We start from the raw sequence: 24,797 nt of genomic DNA, 5'->3' as shown, positions 1-24,797 counted from the left end.
GTCCTGGGAGGATGTGCCAGAATTTGGAGGTCAAAGTTTCCTAAAGTATTCCATTGAGTTTGTCTCAATTTACCTCGAGGCTGGAACTGTATACAGACTCCAAGTTACACTGCAACTCATAATTCACATGCCTGATATTTCCTTTCTTTCTTGTTTACTGTGTTCTGTGTTCAAGAGATTTTAGTAGATACAGTTTATAGAAACAGCATATTTTGCACCATTTGGGTTTCTTGACATTTCCCCTCAAGCTCAATTACTTTGAAGTTAGAGTATTAAATACAGGGCTGTTATCTCCCTAGTGTTGGCTCCTCCCACTTCTATCCTGTGTTGTGTTTGACTTGGAAAATCTATCCTCATATTATTATCATCTATAAGATGATGATAGTAAAGCTCTAAACCCATTTGAAATGACTAAAATATGTATCATAATTGAATTTCTTATGGGTTTCCGAATCATACTTATGCCAAGTACTACATTTTAAACACAGCTAAGAGGTTTCCAATTTGAGCATTCTACATTAAATAAGTTAAGGTTTTCTTAAAAGTGAAGAATCATAATCTTTGGTTTATGAGTAATTCGAATATTGGCTGATTCAGAGTTTTTGCAACATCCTCTTTGAGGATCAGGTGAGTGAGTTTACAATGTAAACATTTCTTCTGCTTGGCTCCTCTCCACCATTCTCTGACACTGTTGATATATCCACCTGATTGAGATTTATTAGACTCACCCATCTCCTTGCATTTTGTCAAACGTCTCTTCTTTGCATCATCTCTGGATTTTGTGGTTATCACAAACAGCAAATGTTTGTTGCTCTCCCAAGAGCTTCTCAGTCCTGTATTTTGGATGGGGGTGGGGTGAAGATACCAGGATTGTGGTACAGTTGTTTTAATCTGTTGCTAGAGGCCTAGGCTGGCTGAGCATCCAATGTGAAAGCTAAGGGAAGTAGTCAAAGGGCATGGCTGGTACAGCATGTTTATGGCAGCAACTCCCCAATCTCAAATAGCATGTGGGTTTGTTTAAGGTATGAATTCAATACCACAGTAGAAGAAGAAGTTCTAGTGGAAATATTGTACCAAGGATAATACCAGGACTTATAGTTTTTGTGTTGCATGACACTCTTTCTTGGAGTACATGAACAAATGTCTACTCACTCCCAAAAGGAAATCATTAACAAAGGGGCAATACTACAAAAGTCTAACGTGGTGAATGAATGAGCTTATTGGATGTCACTTACAGCAGTACAACTGTGGGATTACTTACAAATGCAGAAATAAATGACTTAAGGGCAGCTGCATAAGAGAAAGCCCATCCAACATTGTGGGTAGAGCAAACAAAGCAGGAAGCACAGAGGAGATTTCACATCTTGCAGATGGCTCTACATGTGAAGAATATCCCTTCCAGGCAACTCATCAGATCTCTGCCTCTTCTAAGCAGCAATATGATCTGAGGGTGTCTTTCAGTATCTTTTTTCTGCTTATATAAGCTTGGGGATGGGAGAATCTAGTGTGTATGTCGAGTTTCAAAGACCTCTTGATGCTTCTGAGTTGTTTACTGTCTGATTCTCAAGAAGCCTCTCTTTAGAATATCCAAAGTCTAGAGCTTCCTTCTAGGATGGAATGTATCTACTTGGAGGATAGTAATATACAACATCTTTTCTTTCTTTTTTGTTGTTGTTGTTGTTTTTTCTCTTTTTTTTTTAATTAGGTATTTTCCTCATTTACATTTCCAATGCTATCCCAAAAGTCCCCCATACCCACCCCCTAATCCCCTACCCACCCACTCCCACATTTTGGCCCTGGCGTTCCCCTGTACTGGGGCATATAAAGTTTGCAAGTCCAATGGGCCTCTCTTTGCAGTGATGGCCAACTAGGCCATCTTTTGATACATATGCAGCTAGAGACAAGAGCTCCGGGGTACTGGTTAGTTCATATTGTTGTTCCACCTATAGGGTGGCAGTTCCCTTTAGCTCGTTGGGTACTTTCTCTAGCTCCTCCATTGGGGGCCATGTGACCCATCCAATAGCTGACTGTGAGCATTCACTTCTGTGTTTGCTAGGCCCCAGCATAGTCTCACAAGAGACAGCTATATCTGGGTCCTTTCAGCAAAATCTTGCTAGTGTATGCAATGGTGTCAGCGTTTGGAAGCTCAAAACAACCCTGAGATTCCACCTCACACCAGTCAGAATGGCTAAGATCAAAAATTCAGGTGACAGCAGATGCTGGCGAGGATGTGGAGAAAGAGGAACACTCCTCCATTGTTGGTGGGATTGCAAGCTTGTACAACAACTCTGGAAATCAGTCTGGCGGTTCCTCAGAAAATTGGACATAGTATTACTGGAGGATCCAGCAATACCTCTCCTGAGCATATATCCAGAAGATGTCCCAACCATTAAGAAGGACACATGCTCCACTATGTTCATAGCAGCCTTATTTATTATAGCCAGAAGCTGGAAAGAACCCAGATGCCCCTCAACAGAGGAATGGATACAGAAAATGTGGTACATTTACACAATGGAGTACTACTCAGCTATTAAAAAAATGAATTTATGAAATTCCTAAGCAAATGGATGGACCTGGAGGGCATCATCCTGAGTGAGGTAACCCAATCACAAAGGAACTTGCACAATATGTACTCACTGATAAGTGGATATTAGCCCAGAAACAACATCTTTTCTAAACATTTCTTCTATTTTTTGAAATAATATTATATCATTTTCCCCCTTTCTTTCCTCAGTTCAAAACCTCCCATATACTTTTTCTTTTTCAAATCCATGACTTCTTTTTTCATTTACTGTTACCACACACACACACACACACACACACACACACACACACACACACACCACACACACACACACACCACACACACACACACCACACACATGGTCTGTGCAATGTTACTTCTAAGTATGCTTTCCAAACACCTATAAAGTCTCACCACCATGGCTGCCTAATACTAGCTAAGTAATGACAATAACAACAGACATGTTTACATGGGTTTGAAAAGCTCAGCAAGCCTTAAGCCTACACAAAATACTGCATTCAACTGCAGAATGCTGAGATCAGCATCTTTTAAAATTTTAAATATTTTAGCTTTTTGAGAATTTTTTACATATGTATACTGTAGTTACAATATTTATGCCATTATCTCTCCCACCTCAGACTCTTCTCTCTTTTTTCCCAGCTCCCTCCAAGATTCCTTACCTTTTCTGTACTTGTTGCATGCACACACACACACACACACACACACACACACACACACAGAGAGAGAGAGAGAGAGAGAGAGAGGCACACATTAGTGTTGCTTCTATGTATATATGTCTAGGGCTTCCTACTTGGGGTTGAATAACCTATCACTGTTAGATAACCCATTGCCCTGTCTGCTTGTGTAGTCATTGATCAGGTTTTGTTTAGGGAGCCATATCATTCAGACTCCATAGGTTAACATCCCTGTTATATCTGCAAAGCTTTATCTCATAGGCAGAATCCTGATCCTCTGTAGGTTAACATCCCTATATGGCTGGAAGGCTTTATCTCATAGAAGGAATCCTGATCCTCTGGTTTTTACAAAATGTCTACCACCTCTTCTGCAATGATTTTTGGAGTTTGTTTGTTGTTTGTTGTTATTGTTGCCTTAGGTATAGGGGCTGCACTGTAGATGTACCAGCTGTGCTCCTGTTATTATCCAGTGTGGCATAATTCCATTTAAATTGCATAAATATATTTACATAAACACATATATACTATATGCTTAATTAAGCTTATAAGTAATGTTTACCTATGATCTTTGCATGAGCCTACGTGATTTTTATCTGTCTTTTGTCTCCTTCTGTGTTGCTTTCCATACCCCACTCCTGTTTAATCCTTATTTTTCTCTTTCCTTCTTTATACCTGCATCCTACTTACCCTACGTCTAGAGCTCTTTCCTGCCCGCTTTCCCCATAGTTCTTTTCTACTTCTGCTTCTGCAGATCCTTTATATGATATATTCGAATCTAAGGATTTGGAGCCTGGACACCATGAGGTCTTTGTCATTTTTGAGTCCGGGCTACCTCACAAAGTATAATATTCTTTTCAGATCCATACATTTACTTTGAAATGCATATGTCAAGGAGGCAGGGAAGATCAAGATAGAGATCTTTATTAGTGTGAAGCTTTAGATGTCTGGAATCTGCTCTTGCCAAATCACATTAGATAATAAGGTGGTGCCTAGCTCACAGATACCCACTGTGACCACACTTGAACAGGAAAGCAAGTGAGACCTGAGACAAAACAACAGCCGAGAGTCTAAGTCCTGGCTCTGATGCTGTGCTGTGACTTTTAAAAAGTTACTCCGTTTTAGTCAAACTATTTTATTCAGCTATAAAATTAGTCATAGAAACTATACTACTTTCCTATCTAACATAGGGATCAAATGAAATTGCAAATCTAGTTCACAAATATCATTAATTGGTTGGGGAACTGAAGAGGAATTTTGTAGAAATGAGGAAGCTATGGCTCTGAGTTTATTAAATGGAGTATCAATATTTGTCTTAATTTCAGAGTGTCACAAATGGTTCCACTATTTTTTAGTTGATTCACAGATTACATTTACTCGAGCATCATATGCAGTATTTTATTAACTGAGGACAAGATAATAAATGTTATGTTTGCCTTGTATTTATTGGTGCCAAGTATACCATTTAGATTTAATCTCGAGTTATAGGAAAACTAAGACAGGGATAGCATTTAAAAAATAGTTAAAGCACAGGTAAGCTCTATGGTGACCAAAAATGAATTTCTTCTGACTTGTATTCTGGATCCAGGACTGCTCCAGTTCCAGCCATCGTATATACATCCTATCTGACAGCACAGTGGAAAACGGGAAGAGACTGATAGGCTGTGCACCCTCCAATACCCCCTGCTTATCTTCCATATCAGGACTCTAATCCTGTGACCTTAACCTAAATAAAGGATGGAAAATTCAGTTTTCATTACAGGGACCCATGTGCTTTTAAGATTCTATCATGAGAACAAAGATAAAGCAAATAGTGGGGGAAAACAGTCCTTTCTACAGCAGAGATTAGAGAACACTCCTCAATCACCAGTAGGCAGTGTTCAGACCAGAATCCTCTTTGAAGTTACCACTAGCTGCAGAGTTAATTTCCTGGATATTACCCATGTGTCAGATACGACATTGGACATAAAAAGAAAGGAGACATCCTGTCTCCTTAGAAGCTGTAATCAATGAGACAATAATAAAAATAAGAATTTCCAAAATGGGATGACATAAAAGAAAATAATTTTATATCCATGCGAGAAGGGAAAGCAAAAATTGTGTGACTCTTTGACACAGTTGGGATTTGCTGTAGTCATGCATGGAATATCGCCCAAGGAACCTGGGGAAATGTATCTTTCTCTGAAAGTGAAGTGCTTCATTCATGAACAAGGGGATGCTTTACACAGTGGGAGGTTGGAATTCAGAGCCAAATGTGGATCATAATTTAATTTCTCATATAAATATACACTCAGTGCATTGAGATTGAATGGGGTAAGGTAGATAAAGGGACACATATTCTTTATGTAGAGTTAGCTTGGTTTGAATGTATTCAATTATATTTATATGGTTTTGGCTTCATTGGGTAGGTAGACACTGTAGCAAGGTTCTCTTTCCTAGGGGATGTAGGAGGGGAAGCCCTTGGCCAAGGTAGGAGGACAGTTCCTCTTCCTTCTGTCTTCCCTGCTCTACGGCAGGCTCTGACCACGCCTCTCTTCTGAAGGCAGAAGAGTATGCATGGAAAAGGATAGAATCAGGCAAGGTTGGAGGTGGGGCGAGAGGAACAGTTTTCGCCCAGTTAAAATGAAGAGAATGAAATTACAGCTCTCCAGAGAAGACTGGGAACACATTTCCCCTCTCTCTCCACCCCTCTCCACCCTCTTCACTTCAACCAGGGCTCAGAAAGCTTTCTTCTCTCCGCACTACTTTTAATGCTTGAGAGTAAAAATGGAGGGAGTTTCTCAACTCATCCACACAGCTTTAAACAGTATAATTTAAAGCTGCAATATAAAAATAAAGGGCTATACTTAAAAATATTTTCTAAGATCTATTTTTGACCAAATGTTCTTTAGTGGTTGGCTTCTCTTTTTCTTATTGATACTTCTTCCTCTCTGGCTTCAAATCAATTTAAAAAGTGATCAGAAGAGACGGCTTGATGCACAGCACATCATCACAGGGCAAAAGAGGCTCAATTAAAAAGCGTTGTTTCAAGCCACAAATGTGGTCCAGCTGTGACTTCCAGTGAGAAGTTATTGGATGGCAACTTCCTCATTTCTCATGATCTGAAAAATAACATAAAAGATGTTTGGCTTGTGTTTTGTCTTCCATCAACTTTTTATTAATCCCCCTAGGCTCTGGATTAAGAAGTGTGATGTACGGATAAAATTTTGGTGTGTTCTGTATTGTTTTGAAAAAGATGGGCAATGTAAATGATCTCCAGTCATATAAACTTAAAGTTACACGGGCCTTCCTTCTCCTGTCCTCTCCTGTCTGAGCTGAACACACAAGTGTTATCATTGCTGATAGGTGTTTTTATACTTACATACTTCTTATGCATTTTATATTCTGCAGTAAATCGCATATAACCTACTTAATTTAAGATTTTCTGAGATTGGGTATACAGTACATACCTTGACCCCGAATTTCTCAACAAAAACCTCTTTTTTTTCTTGGCTTATATATATATATATATATATATATATATATATATATTAGATATTTTCTTTATATACATTTTAAATGCTATCTCGAAAGTTCCGTATACCCTCCCACTTCCCTGCTCCCCTACCCACCCACTCCTGCTTCTTGGCCCTGCATTCAACTGTACTGGGGCATATAAAGTTTGCAATACCAAGGGGCCTCTCTTCCCAGTGTTGGCCGACTAGGCCATCTTCTGCTACATATGCAGCTAGAGATTTTTTGCTGGGCAGTGGTGGCACATGCCTTTAATCCCAGCACTTCGGAAACAGAGGCAGGTGGATTTCTGAGTTTGAGGCCAGCCTGGTCTACAAAGTGAGTTCCAGGACAGCCAGGGCTATACAGAGAAACCCTGTCTTGAAAAACAAAAAGAAAAAACAAAAACAAAACAAAATAAAACAAACAACAACAAAAACCAACTTTTTTTCTTATTTTATTTTACTTTAAATTTTTTATTAGATATTTTCTTTATTTACATTTCAAATGTTAGCTCCTTTCCTTGTTTCCCCTCTGAAAATCCCCTCCCCACTCCCCCTGCTCCTCAACCTACCCACTCCCATTCCTGGCCCTGGCATTCCCCTACACTGGATAGAGCCTTCACAGGACCAAGGGCCTCTCCTTCCATTGATGACCAACTAGGCCATTGTCTGCTACATATATATAGCTAGAGCCACAAGTTCCACCATGTGTTTTCTTTGATTGGTGGTATAGTTCCAAGGAGCTCTGGGGTACTGGTTAGTGCATATTGATGTTCCTCCTATGGGACTTCAGTCACCTTCAACTCCCTGGGTATTTCTCTGGCTCCTTCATTGGTGACCTTGTGCTCTGTCCAGTGGATGACTGTGAGCATCCACTTCTGTATTTGCCAGGCACTGGCAGAGCCTCTCAGGAGACAGCTTTATCAGGCTCCTGTCAGCAGGCTTTTGTTGGCATCTGCCTAGTGACTAGGTTTGGTGGTTGTTTATGAGGTGGATCCCCAAGTGGGGCAGTCTCTGGATGGTCGTTCCTTCAGGCTCTGCTCTGAACTTTGTCTCTGCAACTCCTTCCATGGGTATTTTGTTTCCCATTCTACGAAGGAACAAAGTATCCACACTTTGGTCTTCCTTCTTCTTGAGTTTCATGTGTTTTGCAAATTTGGAGGATATCATCCTAAATGAGGTAACCCAATCACAAAAGAATACACATGATATGCACTCACCGACAAGTGGATATTAGCCCAGAAACTTAGAACAAAAACTTCTTAAGACATACTAAGAAAATCTAGGGCTTTTTTGGCACGAACTGTTCTTTCCTGTTCTTTTCAAATATGTCTATAGCACTCACTTTTAAACACAGTGCTACAATGTTGGGCACTGTGGTACTTGCCTTTATTCCCAACACTGATCATAGCCATTTTCCCCATGTGCTGCGAAAGTAATAACCCAGCCTAATATAGCAACAAACTCACAAACATAATTACTTATGAAAAGATAGCAAACACCTTGAAATATTACTTAAGTATCAGAAGAAGGGACACTTTCTGCAGCTGAATTCAGGATTTCCCTACGCATGGGCTGAAATGTGTCTTAGTTTTTGATGATGTTCTGAGGGGAATCAGATAGCTGACTTATATCATTGGTGGTATATTAGAAGTCAACTAGGGTAAAGATGGATTGCCCACTGGGTTAGTTCATTGAAAGGGGGAAAAAAATCACCAGGCACAGTAGCATAGGTCTTTAATCCCCTCACCCAGAAAGCAGAAGCAAGCAGATCTCTGTCAGTTTGAGACCAGCCTGGTCTACATAGGAAATTCCAGGACAGCCCAGGTTGCAGAGTGAGGCCTTGTCTCAAAAACATAAAATGAATAAATAAACAAGGAAGGAAACTCCCAAACAGAAGAACACATCAACATTTCTTAGCTTGTGCCGAGAGGACTGGAACCCGTGTTTTTATGCTAACAGCCATTCATGCAATGGTAATGAGCTGGTACAAAGATTCCCTGAGCTCACAGTGCTTTCTTTCTCTCAGTCTCTCTGTCTCTCTGTCTCTCTGTCTCTCTGTCTCTCTGTCTCTCTCTCTGTGTCTCTGTCTCTCTCTCCTCTCTCTGCCTCTCTCCTCTTTCTCTCTCTGCCTCTCTCCTCTCTCTCTCTTCCTCTCTCCTCTCTCTGTCTCTCTCCTCTCTCTCTTTCTCTCTTTCCCCCCTTTTCGCTCTCTCCTCCCTTTCTCTCCTCCCTCCTCTCTCTGTCTCTACCTTTCTCCCTTTCTCTATCTCTCTGCCTGTCTATCTCTCTCCCCTCTCTTCTCCTCATCTCTCCAATCCTCTACAAATAAATTTCTAATCTCTTCACCTGAGTTCAAACCTCTGGCTTCTTTCCCTTAGTTTTTACCACATCTGACTTTAGTCCTACTTGAAGAACAAAAGTGTAAGCTGTCACAAATTGAGGTTATCTCATTGCTCAACCACAAAGGATGCTAATCCATCTGTGTCTACAACCAGCCTTTTTGTTTGTCCCAGAGTCTCCTTATCAGGGACTGATCCTTCTTGCACCACATTCTATTTCTGTGCTGCTAGATTATCACTAAACTTGTTGCTACTGCTCCTCTCTCCTGATTTACAAGCTTCTCTCTAATTCTTCACTTAATACTTAAGCACATTTAATATTTTTCCATTGTAGAAATCCCATGCCCAACTCCCCTCCCAGTAATTATAAAAATCTGATTAAGTACTTAGTGTATGCCAGACATATTCTATGGCCATCGTTCCATGAATATGTTGAGAGCAGGATGCAAGGGATCCCACCAAGACATTACTGATTTGAAAGTTTCCACATTGCTCCTGCTGAGAGAGATTGAACCATGGTTGCAGGGGTTGGGTGCAGAGTTTTCCTTGGGGACTGGGAGAAAGCCTCAGTTAGGGTTGTGGAATGAAGAGACCATGGATTTGATGGATTAAGTAACGGAATAGGAACTGATAAATGTGGACATATTACAGGATGACATCTTGTTGGTGAGAATAAGCAATTACAGGAGGAGGAACTGGATCAAGAGGGACAGCAGGGAGTTCCTTTTCAGACAGACTGGGTTTGAAATGTCTGAATTTGGGGAGCTCAGATGTAGGTGTGTAGGAATGCAGAAGATAGTCACAAACAGAAGGAACTAATCTCAGAGTTCAATTGTTATTTTTTTTTGACACATTTTCTCTTCACTAATTCCCACGCTTAAGATTCCAGACTGCACACGTAGCACCATTCAGTTGATTGGCTGGTTAGCAACAGGAATTTCCTCCCACATGTTTTGAGAGTGCCAAGGCAGAGTCAGCAGATAGTCTGCCATCATTCCTGCATACCGCTAAGGACAAGATTACTATAATTTGGCTTCTTTTCCATACTTTTCATTGTTCTGAAATTCCTCTGGATATCACTCATTTACTTAAGCTTTGGTAGCAGGTTCTGTAAGCAAGTCTGTCCATTCAAATGGCATTCTAAATGAAAGTATGAAGTCAAAACAAATGCCTCATTTCTGTTACTCTTTCTAGAGTAACTTTAAAAATTGAGTCCAGTCAAGATACTATAAGAGAACTGAGAAGATACAGGACTCCTTTTATTAATATTATTAAGATTCCACCAACCACTTAGAAGCTTGTGGTGATAATAATAGTCACTATCCATAGTCGATATTTTCATTCCCATTGTACAGATAAATGGAAGAGGCTGTGAGACACTTTATTCCTAGTGGAAGGCCAGACACTTGGTAGCTTCTGTTGCCCAGAGCCAGTTTATGACTGAATTGCTGAGTCTGGACCTTGGATACCCATGAGGATCACCGGGGGAGAGGGAGGCGCTTTAGAAATTCCAATGCTTAGGCTGAGTCCCATTCAGATAACAGTAGCCTAAAGACTGGGCAATGGCACTCACACACTCATACATTTTAAAGATCCCAAAGAGCAGGGCATAGTGGCGGATCTTTAAATCCCAGCACTCGGGAGGCAGAGGCAGGCGGATTTCTGAGTTCGAGGCCAGCCTGGTCTACAAAGTGAGTTCCAGGACAACCAGGGCTATACAGAGAAACCCTGTCTCAAAACCCGCACCCCCCAAAAAAAAATCCCCAGGAATAACAGTATTCAGCCAAGGTAGAAAAATATTAGTTCACTACTAAAACATGGTATATTTTATCATTTCTCCCCAAATCAATCAAACAAAAAACCAAACCAAACCATAGTTTCATTCCATATTCCAGAAGGAAAAAAAAAACATCATAAACATTATAAACATTATTCAAATGTCTTCTTGAAAAGACAAATATTCTTTTCCTTTACAAGTCATCTGAGAAACATTTGCAAAGCCTAGATGTTCCAGCAGCAGTACCATCACTTTGTTTGCAATGTCCACTAGAAGTTAAAAACATCTACTTGTTGTGTGTGTTGCCAGGGTACATATATGAAGGTTCGACAACAATCTGTGGAAGTGCAGTCTCTTATTCCACCTTGTGGGTTACAGGAATCGAACTCAGGTTCTCACTCTCGTCAGGAAGAGCCTTTACCCCCTGCACCATCTTATTCGCCCAGAAAGCAACGTTTTTTTTTTTATTAAAAAAAAAACTATATAATACTGATCACACATTTGCTCTCCACCAACTGTACCCAGATACTTCCCACCTCCCAGCTACCCAACTCAATGTCCTTTCTTTCTCTTTCCTAAAAACAAAACAAAACAAAACACACACACACACACACACACACACAGAGAGAGAGAGAGAGAGAGAGAGAGAGAGAGAGAGAGAGAGAAACAGTATAAGCAAAAGGCCTATAAGACAAAGGGTGCACAAACCAATGTGAAACATAGTCTCTGAAAATATGACTGGGTTTACTGTACATTGGCTTACTACTCCTGGGTGTGGGATCTGTCCATAAGTGTGGGTAATATACCCAGTGAGACTCCATTGGAGAAAACTAATTTTTCCTTCGCAACCAAGTATTAATTGCAGATAGCTTCTTGGTCAGAGGTGGGATCCCAGGTTCACTTCCCCTCTCAGTACCTGGACCCTTTCTGACTTGAACCTGTGGAGGTCTGTGTGTGCTACCACAGTCACGGTGAATTCATATGTGTGCGTGTGTCTGTCTTGTCGAATGTGAAAGACACTGCCTCCTCAGAATCATCTATCACCTCATAAATCTTACAGAATTTCAGCTTCCTCTTATGCATAGATCCCTGAGCTCTGAAGGAGGGGCTTAATGAAGACATTCCATGAGGACTGAATGCTCCAAAGTCTCTCACTCTCTGCATGTTGTCGAGGTGTGGGTCTTTGTGTTAGTTCCCATCTGCTGCAAGAAAAAGCCTCCAGTGGTGGCTGGGTGAGGCCCTGATTTATGGGAATGACAGAATATCATTAGTGTAACTTTACTGCTATATTCCTTTAGCAGAGCAGTGGTACTTGGTTCAGGAAGCAACATTTTTTTTCTTTTTTTTTTAAATTTTTTAAATATATTTCTTATTGGGTATTTACTTCATTTACATTTCCAATGCTATCCCAAAAGTCCCCCACAGGCTCCCCACCCACTCCCCTACCCACCCACTCCCACTTCTTGGCCCTGTACTTAGGCATATAAAGTTTGCACTACGAATGGGCCTCTCTTTCCACTGATGGCTGACTAGGCCATCTTCTGATTCATATGCAGCTAGAGACACGAGCTCCGGGGGGGGGGGGGCGGGGAGGGTTGTTTAGTTCATACTGTTGTTCCACCTATAGGATTGCACATCCCTTCAGCTCCTTGGGTACTTTCTCTAGCTCCTCCATTGGGGGCCCTGTGATCCATGAAATAGCTGACTGTGAGCATCCACTTCTGTATTTGCCAGGCCCCGGCATAGTCTCACAAGAGACAGCCATATCCGGGTCCTTTCAGCAAAATCTTGCTAGTGTATGCAATGGTGTCAGCATTTAGAAGCTGATTATGGGATGGATTCCCAGATATGGCAGTCTCTAGATGGTCCATCCTTTCATCTCAGCTCCAAATTTTGTCTCTGTAACTCCTTCCATGAGTGTTTTGTTCCCAATTCTAAGAAGAGGCAACCTGTCCACACTTTGGTCTTCGTTCTTCTTGAGTTTCATGCGTTTAGCAAATTGTATCTTATGTCTTGGGTATTCTAAATTTCTGGGCTAATATCCACTTATCAGTGAGTACATATTGTGCGAGTTCTTTTGTGATTGGGTTACCTCACTCAGGATGATGCCCTCCAGGTCCATCCATTTGCCTAGGAATTTCATAAATTCATTTTTTTAATAGCTGAGTAGTACTCCATTGTGTAAATGTACCACATTTTCTGTATCCATTCCTCTGTTGAGGGGCATCTAGGTTCTTTCCAGCTTCTGGGTATTATAAATAAGGCTGCTATGAACATAGTGGAGCATGTGTCCTTCTTACCGGTTGGAATATCTTCTGGATATATGTCTAGGAGAGGTATTGCAGGATCCTCCAGTAGTACTAATGTCCAATTTTCTGAGGAACCGCCAGACTGAATTCCAAAGTGGTTGTACAAGCTTGCAATCCCACCAACAATGGAGGAGTGTTCCTCTTTCTCCACATCCTCACCAGCATCTGCTGTCACCTGAATTTTTGATCTTAGCCATTCTGATTGGTATGAGATGGAAACTAGGTGTTGTTTGGATTTGAATTTCCCTGATGATTAAGGATGTTGAACATTTTTTCAGGTGCTTCTCAGCCATTCTGTATTCCTCAGGTGAGAATTCTTTGTTTAGCTCTGAGCCCCATTTTTTAATGGGGTTATTTGATTTTATGGAGTCCACCTTCTTGAGTCCTTTATATATATTGGGTATTAGTCCCCTATCTGATTTAGGATAGGTAAAGATCATTTCCCAATCTTTTGTTGGTCTTTTTGTCTTATTGACGGTATCTTTTGCCTTGCAGAAGCTCTGCTATTTTATGAGGTCCCATTTGTCAATTCTCGATCTTAAACACGAGCCATTGCTGTTCTATTCAGGAATTTTTGCCCTGTACCCATATCTTCGAGGCTTTTCCCTACTTTCTCCTCTATAAGTTTCAGTGTCTCTGGTTTTATGTGGAGCTCCTTGATCCACTTAGATTTGATCTTAGTACAAGGAGATAGGAATGGATCAATTCTCATTCTTCTACATGATAACCGCCAGTTGTGCCAGCACCATTTGTTGAAAATGCTGTCTTTCTTCCACTGGATGGTTTTAGCTCCCTTGTCGAAGATCAAGTGACCATAGGTGTGTGGGTTCATTTCTGGATCTTCAATTATATTCCATTGGTCTACTTGTCTGTAGCTATACCAGTACCATGCAGTTTTTATCACAATTGCTCTGTAGTACAGCTTTAGGTCAGGCATGGTGATTCCACCAGAGTTTCTTTTATCCTTGAGAAGAGCTTTTGCTATCCTAGGTTTTTTGTTATTCCAGATGAATTTGCAGATTGCCCTTTCTACTTCGTTGAAGAATTAAGTTGGAATTTTGATGTGGATTGCATTGAATCTGTAGATTGCTTTTGGCAAGATAGACATTTTTACTATATTGATCTTGCCAATCCATGAGCATGGGAGATCTTTCCATCTTCTGAGATCATCTTTAATTTCTTTCTTCAGAGACTTGAAGTTCTTATCATACAGATCTTTCACTTCCTTAGTTAGAGTCATGCCAAGGTATTTTATATTATTTGTGACTATTGAGAAGGGTGTTGTTTCCCTAATTTCTTTCTCAGCCTGTTTATCCTTTGTGAACAGAAAGGCCCTTGACTTGTTTGAGTTAATTTTATATCCAGCTACTTTACTGAAGCTGTTTATCAGGCATAGGAGTTGTCTGGTGGAATTTTTTAGGGACACATATCATCTGCAAAAACTGATATTTTGACTTCTTCTTTTCCAATTTGTTTCCTCTTGATCTGTTTTTGTTGTCTAATTGCTCTGGCTAGGACTTCAAGTACAATGTTGAATAGGTAGGGAGAAAGTGGGCAGCCTTGTCTAGTCCCTGATTTTAGTGGGATTGCTTCCAGCTTCTTACCATTTACTTTGATGTTGGCTACTATTTGCCGTAGATTGCTTTTATCATGTTTAGGTATGGGCCTTGAATTCCTGATCTTTCCAAGACTTTTATCATGACTGGGTGTTGGATTTTGTCAAATGCTTTCTCAGCATCTAACGAGATGATCATGTTGTTTTTGTCTTTGAGTTTGTTTATGTACTGGATTATATTGATGGAATTCTGTATATTGAACCATCCCTGCATCCCTGGGATGAAACCTACTTGGTCAGGGTGGATGATAGTTTTGATGTGTTCTTGGATTTGGTTAGCGAGAACTTTATTGAGTATTTTTGCATCGATATTCATAAGGAAAATTGCTCTAAAGTTTTCTATCTTTGTTGGGTCTTTTTGTGGTTTAGGTATCAGAGTAATTGTGGCTTCATAGAATGAGTTGGGTAGCATACCTTCTGTTTCTATTTTGTGGAATAGTTTGTGAAGAACTGCGATTAGATCCTCTTTGAAGGTCTGATAGAACTCTGCACTAAACTCATCTGGTCCTGGGCTTTTTTTTGGGGGGGGGGGTTGGGAGACTATTAATGACTGCTTCTATATCTTTGGGGGATATAGGACTGCTTAGATCATTAACCTGATCCTGATTTAACTTTGGTACCTGGTGTCTGTCTAGAAATTTGACCATTTCATCCAGGTTTTCCGGTTTTGTTGAGCATAGCCTTTTGTAGAAGAATCTGATGGTGTTTTGGATTTCTTCAGGATCTGTTGTTATGTCTCCCTTTCATTTCTGATTTTGTTAATTAGGATGCTGTCCCTGTGCCCTCTAGTGAGTCTGGCTAAGGGTTTATCTATCTTGTTGATTTTCTCAAAAAAACAGCTCTTCGATTGGTTGATTCTTTGAATAGTTCTTCTTGTTTCCACTTGGTTGATTTTGCCCCTGAGTTTGATTATTTCCTGCTGTCTACTCCTCTTGGGTGAATTTGCTTCTTTTTGTTCTAGAGCTTTTAGGTGTTTTGTCAAGCTCCTAATGTGTGCTCTCTCTAGTTTCTTTTTGGAGGCACTCAGAGCTATGAGTTTTCCTCTTAGAAATGCTTTCATTGTGTCCCATAAGTTTAGGTGTGTTGTGATTTCATTTTCATTAAAAACTAAAAAGTCCTTAATTTCTTTCTTTATTCCTTCCTTGACCAAGGTATCATTGAGAAGAGTGTTATTCAATTTCCACGTGAATGTTGGCTTTCTATCATTTATTTTGTTATTGAAGATCAGCCTTAGTCCATGGTGATCTGATAGGATGCATGGGACAATTTCAATATTTTTGTATCTGTTGAGGCTTGTTTTGTGACCAATTATGTGGTCAATTTTGGAGAAGGTACCATGAGGTGCTAAGAAGAAGGTATATACTTTTGTTTTAGGATAAAATGTTCTGTAGATATCTGTTAAATCCATTTGTTTCATAACTTCTGTTAGTTTCATTGTGTCCCTGTTTAGTTTCTGTTTCCATGATCTGTCCATTGGTGATAGTGGTGTGTTGAAGTCTCCCACTATTATTGTGTGAGGTGCAATGTGTGCTTTGAGCTTTAATAAAGTTTCTTTAATGAATGGTGCTGCCCTTGTATTTGGAGCATAGTTATTCAGAATTGAGAATTCCTCTTGGAAGATTTTACCTTTGATGAGTAGGAAGTGCCCCTCCTTGTCTTTTTTGATGACTTTGGGTTGGAAGTTGATTTTATTAGATATTAGGATGGCTACTCCAGCTTGTTTCTTTAGACCATTTGCTTGGAAAATTGTTTTCCAGCCTTTCACTCTGAGGTAGTGTCTATCTTTTTCCCTGAGATGGGTTTCCTTTAAGAAGCAAAATGTTGGGTCCTGTTTCTGTAGCCAGTCTGTTAGTCTATGTCTTTTTATTGGGGAGTTGATTTCATTGATATTAAGAGATATTAAGGAAAAGAAATTGTTGCTTCCTATTATTTTTGTTGTTAAAGTTGGCATTCTGTTCTTATGGCTGTTTTATTTAGGTTTGTTGAGGGGTTACCTTTTGCTTTTTCTAGGACATGGTTTCTGTCCTTGTATTGTTTTTTTTTTTTTTTTTTTTTTCTGTTAGTGTCCTTTGAAGGGCTGGATTCGTGGAAAGATAATGTGTGAGTTTAGTTCTTTCGTGGAATACTTTGGTTTCTCCATCTTCTAAGGTAATTGAAAGTTTGGTTGGGTGTAGTAGCCTGGGTTGGCATTTGTGTTCTCTTAGTGTCTGTATAATATCTGTCCAGGCTCTTCTGGGTTTAATAGTCTCTGGTGAAAAATCTGGTGTAATTCTGATAGGCTTGCCTTTATATGTTACTTGACCTTTTTCCCTTACTGCTTTTAATATTCTGTCCGTATTTAGTGCATTTGTTGTTCTGATTACTATGTGTCTGGAGGAATTTCTTTTCTGGTCCAGTCTATTTGGAGTTCTGTAGGCTTCTTGTATGTTCATGGTCATCTCTTTCTTTAGGTTTGGGAAATTTTCTTCTATAATTTTGTTGAAGACATTTGCTGGCCCCTTGAGTTGAAAATCTTCATTCTCATCTACTCCTATTATCCGTAGTTTTGGTCTTCTCATTGTGTCCTGGATTTCCTGGATATTTTGAGTTAGCATCTTTTTGCATTTTCCATTTTCTTTAATTGTTGTGTCGATGTTCTCTATGTAATCTTCTGAACCTGAGATCTCTCTTCCATCTCTTGTATTCTGTTGCTGATGCTCTCATCTATGGTTCCAGATTTCTTTCCTAGGGTTTCTATCTCCAGCGTTGCCTCAGTTTGGGTTTTCTTTATTGTGTCTACTTCCCTTTTTATGTCTTGGATGGTTTCATTCAATTCCATTACCTGTTTGGTCATGTTTTCCTGAAATTCTTTAAGGGATTTTGTGCTTCCTCTTTAACATCTTCTATCTGTTTAGCAGTGTTCTCCTGTTTTTCTTTGAGTGAGTTATTAAAGTCTTTCTTGATGTCCTCTACCATCATCATGAGATATGCTTTTAAATCCAGGTCTAGCTTTTCAGTTGTGTTGGGGTGCCCTGGACTGTGCAAGGTGGGAGTGCTGGGTTCTGATGATGGTGAGTGGTCTTGGTTTCTGTTGGTAAGAGTCTTTCGTTTACCTTTCGCCATCTGGTAATCTCTGGAGTTAGTTAATTTAGTTGTCTCTGGTTAGAGATTGTTCCTCTCGTGATTCTGTTAGCCTCTATCAGCAGACCTGGGAGACTAGTTCTCTCCTCTGAGTTTTAGTGGTCAGAGCACTGTCTGCAGGCAAGCTCTCCTCTTACAGGGAAGGTGCACAGATATCTGGCATTCGGACCTCCCTCCTGGCCAAAGATGAAGGCCCAAAATAGGACCTGTCCCAGAAGCTGATAGCTTCTGTAGTGCACACTCTCACCTGTGCAGAGCACTTTCAGTGGAGTCCCAAACCAAGATGTCCGCTGCGGATGCTGAGGCAAAGAGCTCCCGGGCTGGGCAGACACCTATCCTCTGGCCGGGAAGGTGTCTGGATGTCTGGAGCCCGAAAAGGGGGCTGCCTCAGAAGCTCTTCTGTTTATTTTTAAGATTATAACTTAATTACTTTTCTTCTCCAAATCTTCTTGTATAGCCCTCCCTGCTCTCCTTTGAATTCATTATCTCCTTTATTCTTTAATTGTTACTACATGCATATATGTATTTGACTGTAACTTATATGTATGTTTTCAGGGCTGGTCATCTAGCACTGGCAATTGGTGTGTCATTCCCTGGGGAGGAGCACCCGTCCTGCTCCCAGCTTTGCTCAGCTGCCTATGGCTCTCTGTGTAGATTTTTCTTCTTCTTTGTGTAAGTTTGAAGTCTCATGGCTTTCTGGCATCTAGTTTGGCATTTTTGTTGCTATCATCCTTGTTCAGCTCCTGAGCAAACAACTTTTATTTGCATCATTATTATTCCCGATTGTAAGTGATCACGCATAATGTTTACAAGCTCTGAGGGAGCACCTGAGCAAGCATATGAACTCACTAACAAATGACTTCCTCTACAGACACAGAATTCACAGTAAACCAATCCCTAGACATATCCTGGGGACTATAAGACATTTTGAAGATTTTAAATTACTATTTAATTTTTAGTTAAACTGTGGTCTTATTTAGAAACTAACCTTTACTTCATTTCATCTTTAATAAGTCTGATATTTTCTCAAACCTGGAAACAATAGGCTACATTGTGGCACCTGATATATTTGATATAGAAATGTCGGGACTCCCAAAGACATATTTCAAAAAATTAGGTTTTTCTGTTTTGTGTGATAATTTTTCCAAGGTCGTCAAATTATGAACATGTTTTTTGAGACACTTATTTTTGAAATTTATGGGACAAGTCTTTATCTCTGTTCACACCTATCTGACATCTATTTTTTTTTTAGTAACACTGCCTTTTTTGATATTAAATTACAAGAACTAGCAAAGAAGGTATTCAAGATGCTTATAATTAACACTACGTCTTCCATTCATTCACCCAGTTATTGTGTGTTATTATTAGATATCTTTGCAATTTTGTACACATAGAGCTTGTCTTCTGGCAGAGATCTTGATTACTCAAAGAATAATGCCCTTCAAATTTCACAAACAATATGTTGGGGGACATCATGAAGTTTTTTTTCCTTATAGCTCTGGGCCTTTGTCCAATTTTGTTTGGGTTTTCTCTTGCTCTGGTTTTTGTTTTGTTTTTAGACAAAATCCACAAGGTAGCTTAGGCTGACAATGAACTCAAGAACCTATTGCCTTTGCCCTTAAGAACTTGTGCTTAATGGTAAGCCAAGAGTTTACAAGGTAGAAGTAGAGGTTGTAAAATCTCTTCTGTTACAGTCTCCCTCTATTGCAAAGAGGAAGGACAAGGCTCAGAATAATTATTTAGGTCAAGGAGAGATATTGCCAAATACTTAAAAATAATATTATAGTCAATGTGTTACATGCTACAGCAATTATAGAATAAGAGGAATTGGATAACATGACACTAATATGCCATTTCTACTTGGAGTCTTCATTCAATAATAGTTTTCATTTCATTTTTCAAAATGGTGGACTTTTTGTTCACACTGGTTTTAATGAATTGTGTCATTGTGATTAGGTGTTCTATCCAGGTGACTTCAATGGACAATGTTGATGGCATCTACAGAACGCGTTAAGTGAGGTCCTGTTTCAATGAATGAATGGATGGATGGATGAGTGAATGAATGAATAGATAGATAGATAGACAGACAGACAGACAGACAGACAGACAGACAGATAGATAGATAGATAGATAAGAAAGAAAACACATGGGTAAGCAACATTAGAAATGAACTGGTTTAAGTTGTAAGGAAATATATAAACTCATATTTTAATGCATTGAAATACAGGTGACATGGTTAACTCCCTTGGTAAACACAATTAGCAAAACTACCTCAAGAGCAAATGAATCACCTGTGGAGGCCTTTCATTAGACAATTTATAGTATTTTAGAACTTTGAAAATACAAAAGCATTTGACAACCATATTCTTAAAACTTGTAGTTTTAAGTAGAATGTGAAAGTTGAAGGTTTTAAAAACTCCATTTAGAAGCTTTGGAATTCAGAATTTCTGTAGATGCAGAATTCAAGGAGACTGTAGACATCAAGAGCAGATAGGACTAAGTCATAAAGAACAAGATGTGTAGCTTAACCTTTTGAGAAATTTGACCACAATTGGAAACAAACAGTAATAAAGAGGAGCTTTGATTGGCCAAAGAGAGGTATTTCAACACAGTTATTTCTAGGCTAATATGTTATCCCCATATGCTAGCTGGAGAGTGTAAAGTTGACCAATGTATAACTAAGCATAATTACTATTTCTTTTGATAGAAATCAGAGTAGTGTTTATTCTTAGAATAACAATAATGACTGGCAAGCAGGTAATGTTATACATTTTGATGTATTTTGTAGTTATGGAGGTGAATTCATTTACAATCTGTCTGGCTGATGTCAATAAGAATATGACTTGTAAAATATATTAAGCTTTACCACACTTCATAACATAACAATTAAAAATTCACCCTTCCCCCCCAAAAGAATGATTGTTATGTATCAAATTTTCGACATGTGTGATGTTGGGGGTGTTTGTTTGTTTCCTTATTGTGTGTTTGTTTTGAGAGAAGGGTTTCTTTGTGTAGTTCTGAGACTTGCTCTACAGATCAGGCTGGCCTCAAACTCAGAGGCCACCCAAGCACTGAGATTAAAAGTATCCACCATTACACCCAGCTTGTATGATGTTGTTTCACTGTTATGGCCATTTTAAGAGGTAGCCTTTTTTTATCTTCAATTTTCAGCTAAAGAAAAGGCAGCCCAGAAATTTCAGTAAATGAAACAGGCAGTGTGGCCCCAGGAGAGAAACGCTGCCTCTTCTATTGCATTGTGTAAAGAAAATGGAAGGCCTTGTTTTGTTTTGGTTAGGGAGATGCTTCAGATGGAGGTATTGGGAGTATGGAGACAGTAAAACAGGCGGTCTGTCCTTCATCAATAACAGAGGAAGTGAGACCATACCACAAAGACAGTAAAAAGCAATACTGAACAATAAGAATGGTAGAAATCATGAAGACCCACTGATGATAAGGATCCACAGTTCTCTGCCCTTGCTCTACCCAGCCTTTGTCTGTGACTGACAACTGGTATACCAAGTCCTTTATTATAATGGGCTTTCCTTCTGGCAGCCTCAATGGTACTGGGAACAATCATTACTGGTTTCCTAAGCTGTGCCATTTGTGAAGCTTTTTCGTGGCTTACTACTTATATGGGCATGAAGGGTCTGTCTTCATCTACTTTACTGGTTTTTCTGATAGGGTCATTGTCACATCTGATATCTGGTATTAGCATTTGCTTAATATAGCTCTTCCTATCTCTTCAAGCCCCATCTTCCTGTGCCAGTGGATCTGGGGACTTTTCTCTCAAAACCATTGCAGAAATAGATTTTTTTAACATCAAGTGTAAAAGGTTTTGTTTGTTTGTGTGTTTGTTTTGACATATTGCCTGTGAGTTTAAAACTATTGTGATTTCTGATGCTTTTAGGAGCATTTTCCTGTTAATCATAATTTCTGTTTGTTCCCTCTTCTTAATTAAACTTAATGATGTCTCTTACTTTTTCCTTTTCCTTTGATAACTTACAAATATAGCATTTCTACTTTGTATTGGTAACCTTAATTTAACAAAGATATTATAAATGTTAAAATAAATATATCTGTCATCTGTTACTTGGTCTCTCTAATATACCAGAATGGGAAGAGAGAGGCTTAGCATGGTTTTTCCCTCGGATTCCTTGTAACCATCCTGTCTCTAGCCTTTTGGCTCTCACTGATTTTATTTAGATTTTCTATGTGGCTACATTTTAAGATGACATGAAATATATTAAATGAAATTTAATTTAGATTCAATATATTTTATTGCTTTTATTTGCCACATCTCTCATTTACTCCATTCTATCCACTTGAAGTTCTTATTGGTGTTTTTATATTTTCTAGAAATTCTTTCAGAGAGAACCTTAAGTAATAAACTTCAAAGTCCCTTTCAATTCTAAAATTATACTTCTGCCTATCACTTGGATAATAGTTTGGCTGGGTGTAGAATTCTAACTTCAAAGTTCTCTTTCATTAGAATAAGGATATCCCCCCACCCCCCACCCCTGCTGCCTTCTTGGATCCTGGGTATTTCACAAAAATGTTAATATCACTCTGATTCTTATTCCTTTGGAAGCAGCCATTCTTTTCATTCTGACCATTTTTAAATCTCATTCCAGATGTTAGCAAATTTCACAAGAAGTGTGCCTGTCTGTGTGTGTTTCCTCCCTGTTCTACCCTGTAGCCAAGATTGTATTGTGTTCCGAAGAATTCTTCCATAGTATTTCTTTAGATGCTGTCTTCTTTTCAGTTTCTTTATTCATTTGCTCAAGAAGTCCTATTGAGCAGATCTTGGAACTTTTGTGACATTTACATATTGTCATATTTTCCTCTTTTCTGTATTGTCCTTACTCTAAACTCTGAGCTCAGGACTGAGGGATCTATCTTCAATCTGCTTTTATCTACTTTTGATATTTTTCTAGGACTGAGAGTAGCTTCTGGCTTGTGAGAAGTAGTTCATTTTCTTCAGTTGCCTTCAGGAAATATTTTTTTTTACTGTTCCTAAGAATTGGGGCCAAAGGCTACACCAAGAAGCTTAGCAGTACAAACAGTGTTCAATTTACTAAATTACATTTGTTTTGACTTTTGCAATGTAATAGCACACATCTGCTGTGAGAATTCAAGAGCAGAGCTGCCTGTGGCAAAGCAGGTTAAACAAATTTTGATGATGAACTTGAAGTGCCAATGAGTCTTACATTTGGAATAGTGATATATCAGGACATGACTATCAGGAGAGTTAAGAGTGGACTAAATGGTGCTGACAAAGGGGCTCTGTGGCCTGAAATGGTGCTGGGTCAGGTGTGCACAATGACTGAAAAGATATCAAGATGCATCTCTGAGATAGAGTTTGATCCTTATCAGTGGGAAACGCCCTGATACTGAGGAGAGTTAGAGAATGCTTGATCTTTAGGAGTTGCTGATGTGAAGTGTGTAGTATATAGGAAAAGAAAGCAATGAGTCCTGATCCTCACATCTCAAAATAATCATGCCTGGGAAACTGATAACATTTATGGGAAAAATGGCAGTCACTTGAAAATTGCTATTGATGAAAGTTGTCATGTAGAAGTTATATTATTCCAACTTGGCAAATATAATACAAAAACACCAGTGTTCATTTTACACTATGCTTAAAAACTCAGGAACAGACAGCTTTCCTGAGGAGTGGTTGACTTTCCAGTGATTATTGGCACATTTGTATTGGCTCTTAAAAGAGGAGCCAATAGTTTGCTTTTATTCTTTATCAGAAAACTTCCTACTAGATAATTATCTTATCTGATCAGAACTGCTTTGAACCAGTTATCAGCTAGGCAGCTCCAAGACATCAGACCCCCTCCCTGGACTAGAAATATGGGTCAGATTGTCATCTTCTGATTGGTGCTAGAATCCTGCATTTCCAGACTCTGGTTTTATCCTTCAGTGATTACAAGGGAGGGGTCTACGCCCATTTCCTTTAAGCCTGCTAATCTCTAATTAGCAACCTAACATCTTTGTTTGTCTATTTTCAATTTCTGGGAACAAGACTGCCTGACGAAGAAAGAAATTGATTCTGTTGCTGGTTCTGGTTTATGGGGAGTTGTATTACAACAAGATGCACACAAAGAAGTCATACCAACAGGGAAATAAGGAGCAGCCTGTATACAGGGAAATAAGGGCAGCCTGTATAAGATGAAGCTGCTGGTCGTTTGCAGACCAGGCACAGCTATTGGTCCACACATTTAGGATGATTAGATTGCAAGAAGAAAAATATCTATGAAATCATAGCCGTGTACTGCTGGTGACTCAAAATTAGCTTCTCAAAATTACTTGATTAAGATATGCATGGCAATGTAGTAGCATGGGATGCCACTATTAAATATTTTACAGTGCATGTTCCTGTTTTTCTAGGCTGTAAGCCAAACCTTACATTATATTTTGCTGTTATAACCTAGGTATCACGCACATATTAAAAGCAAAGCTTTTTTTTTTTCCTTTCTTTTGAAAAGCTGTTGAACTTGCCAGTATAATCTTAGCATCAACACAGACAAATCAAAAAGTAGAAATTCTTGGTTAAGTAAGAAAGATAAAGAATGTAGCCAAAACAGTTATACATGATGTCTGCAACTTAAACTAGAGAAAGGACCATTTCCATAATTTTATTTAAAAAAAAAAAAAACAAGGCAGTAATTTTAATTTTCTTTGAGTTTAAATTTATAGTGTGTGTTCTCCTCATTAAAGACAGTGAAAACTGAAATGGAACCGGGGCATGTATTCCTGTGTTGCACAGATTGTATAAAGTATAAAGGAGATAAGTTTCTAAGTCCGGTAAACAGTCTCTGTGGCACTTCCCTGTAATGTCTGTATGGAATAGAAGCCAGTCAGAACTTATCCGCTTCAAGTGGAAAGCAGTAACAGATCCCTGTAATCATAGAACTC

At 39.2% G+C, this 24,797-nt stretch overlaps 1 protein-coding gene across 4 annotated transcripts in view; it reads left to right on the top strand.

Annotated features, from left to right (window-relative positions):
• Positions 1-24,797, top strand: part of Adgrb3 (adhesion G protein-coupled receptor B3) — a 767,297-nt gene that overhangs the window by 678,396 nt on the left and 64,104 nt on the right. The gene's annotated exons all lie outside the window — the stretch shown is intronic.

Source organism: Mus musculus, chromosome 1, assembly GCF_000001635.26.
Source record: "Mus musculus strain C57BL/6J chromosome 1, GRCm38.p6 C57BL/6J".
In the NCBI taxonomy this organism is placed as follows: domain Eukaryota; kingdom Metazoa; phylum Chordata; class Mammalia; order Rodentia; family Muridae; genus Mus; species Mus musculus.
The sequence above is the reverse complement of the archived record's forward strand: the minus strand, read 5'-3'. Positions and strand labels throughout refer to the sequence as shown.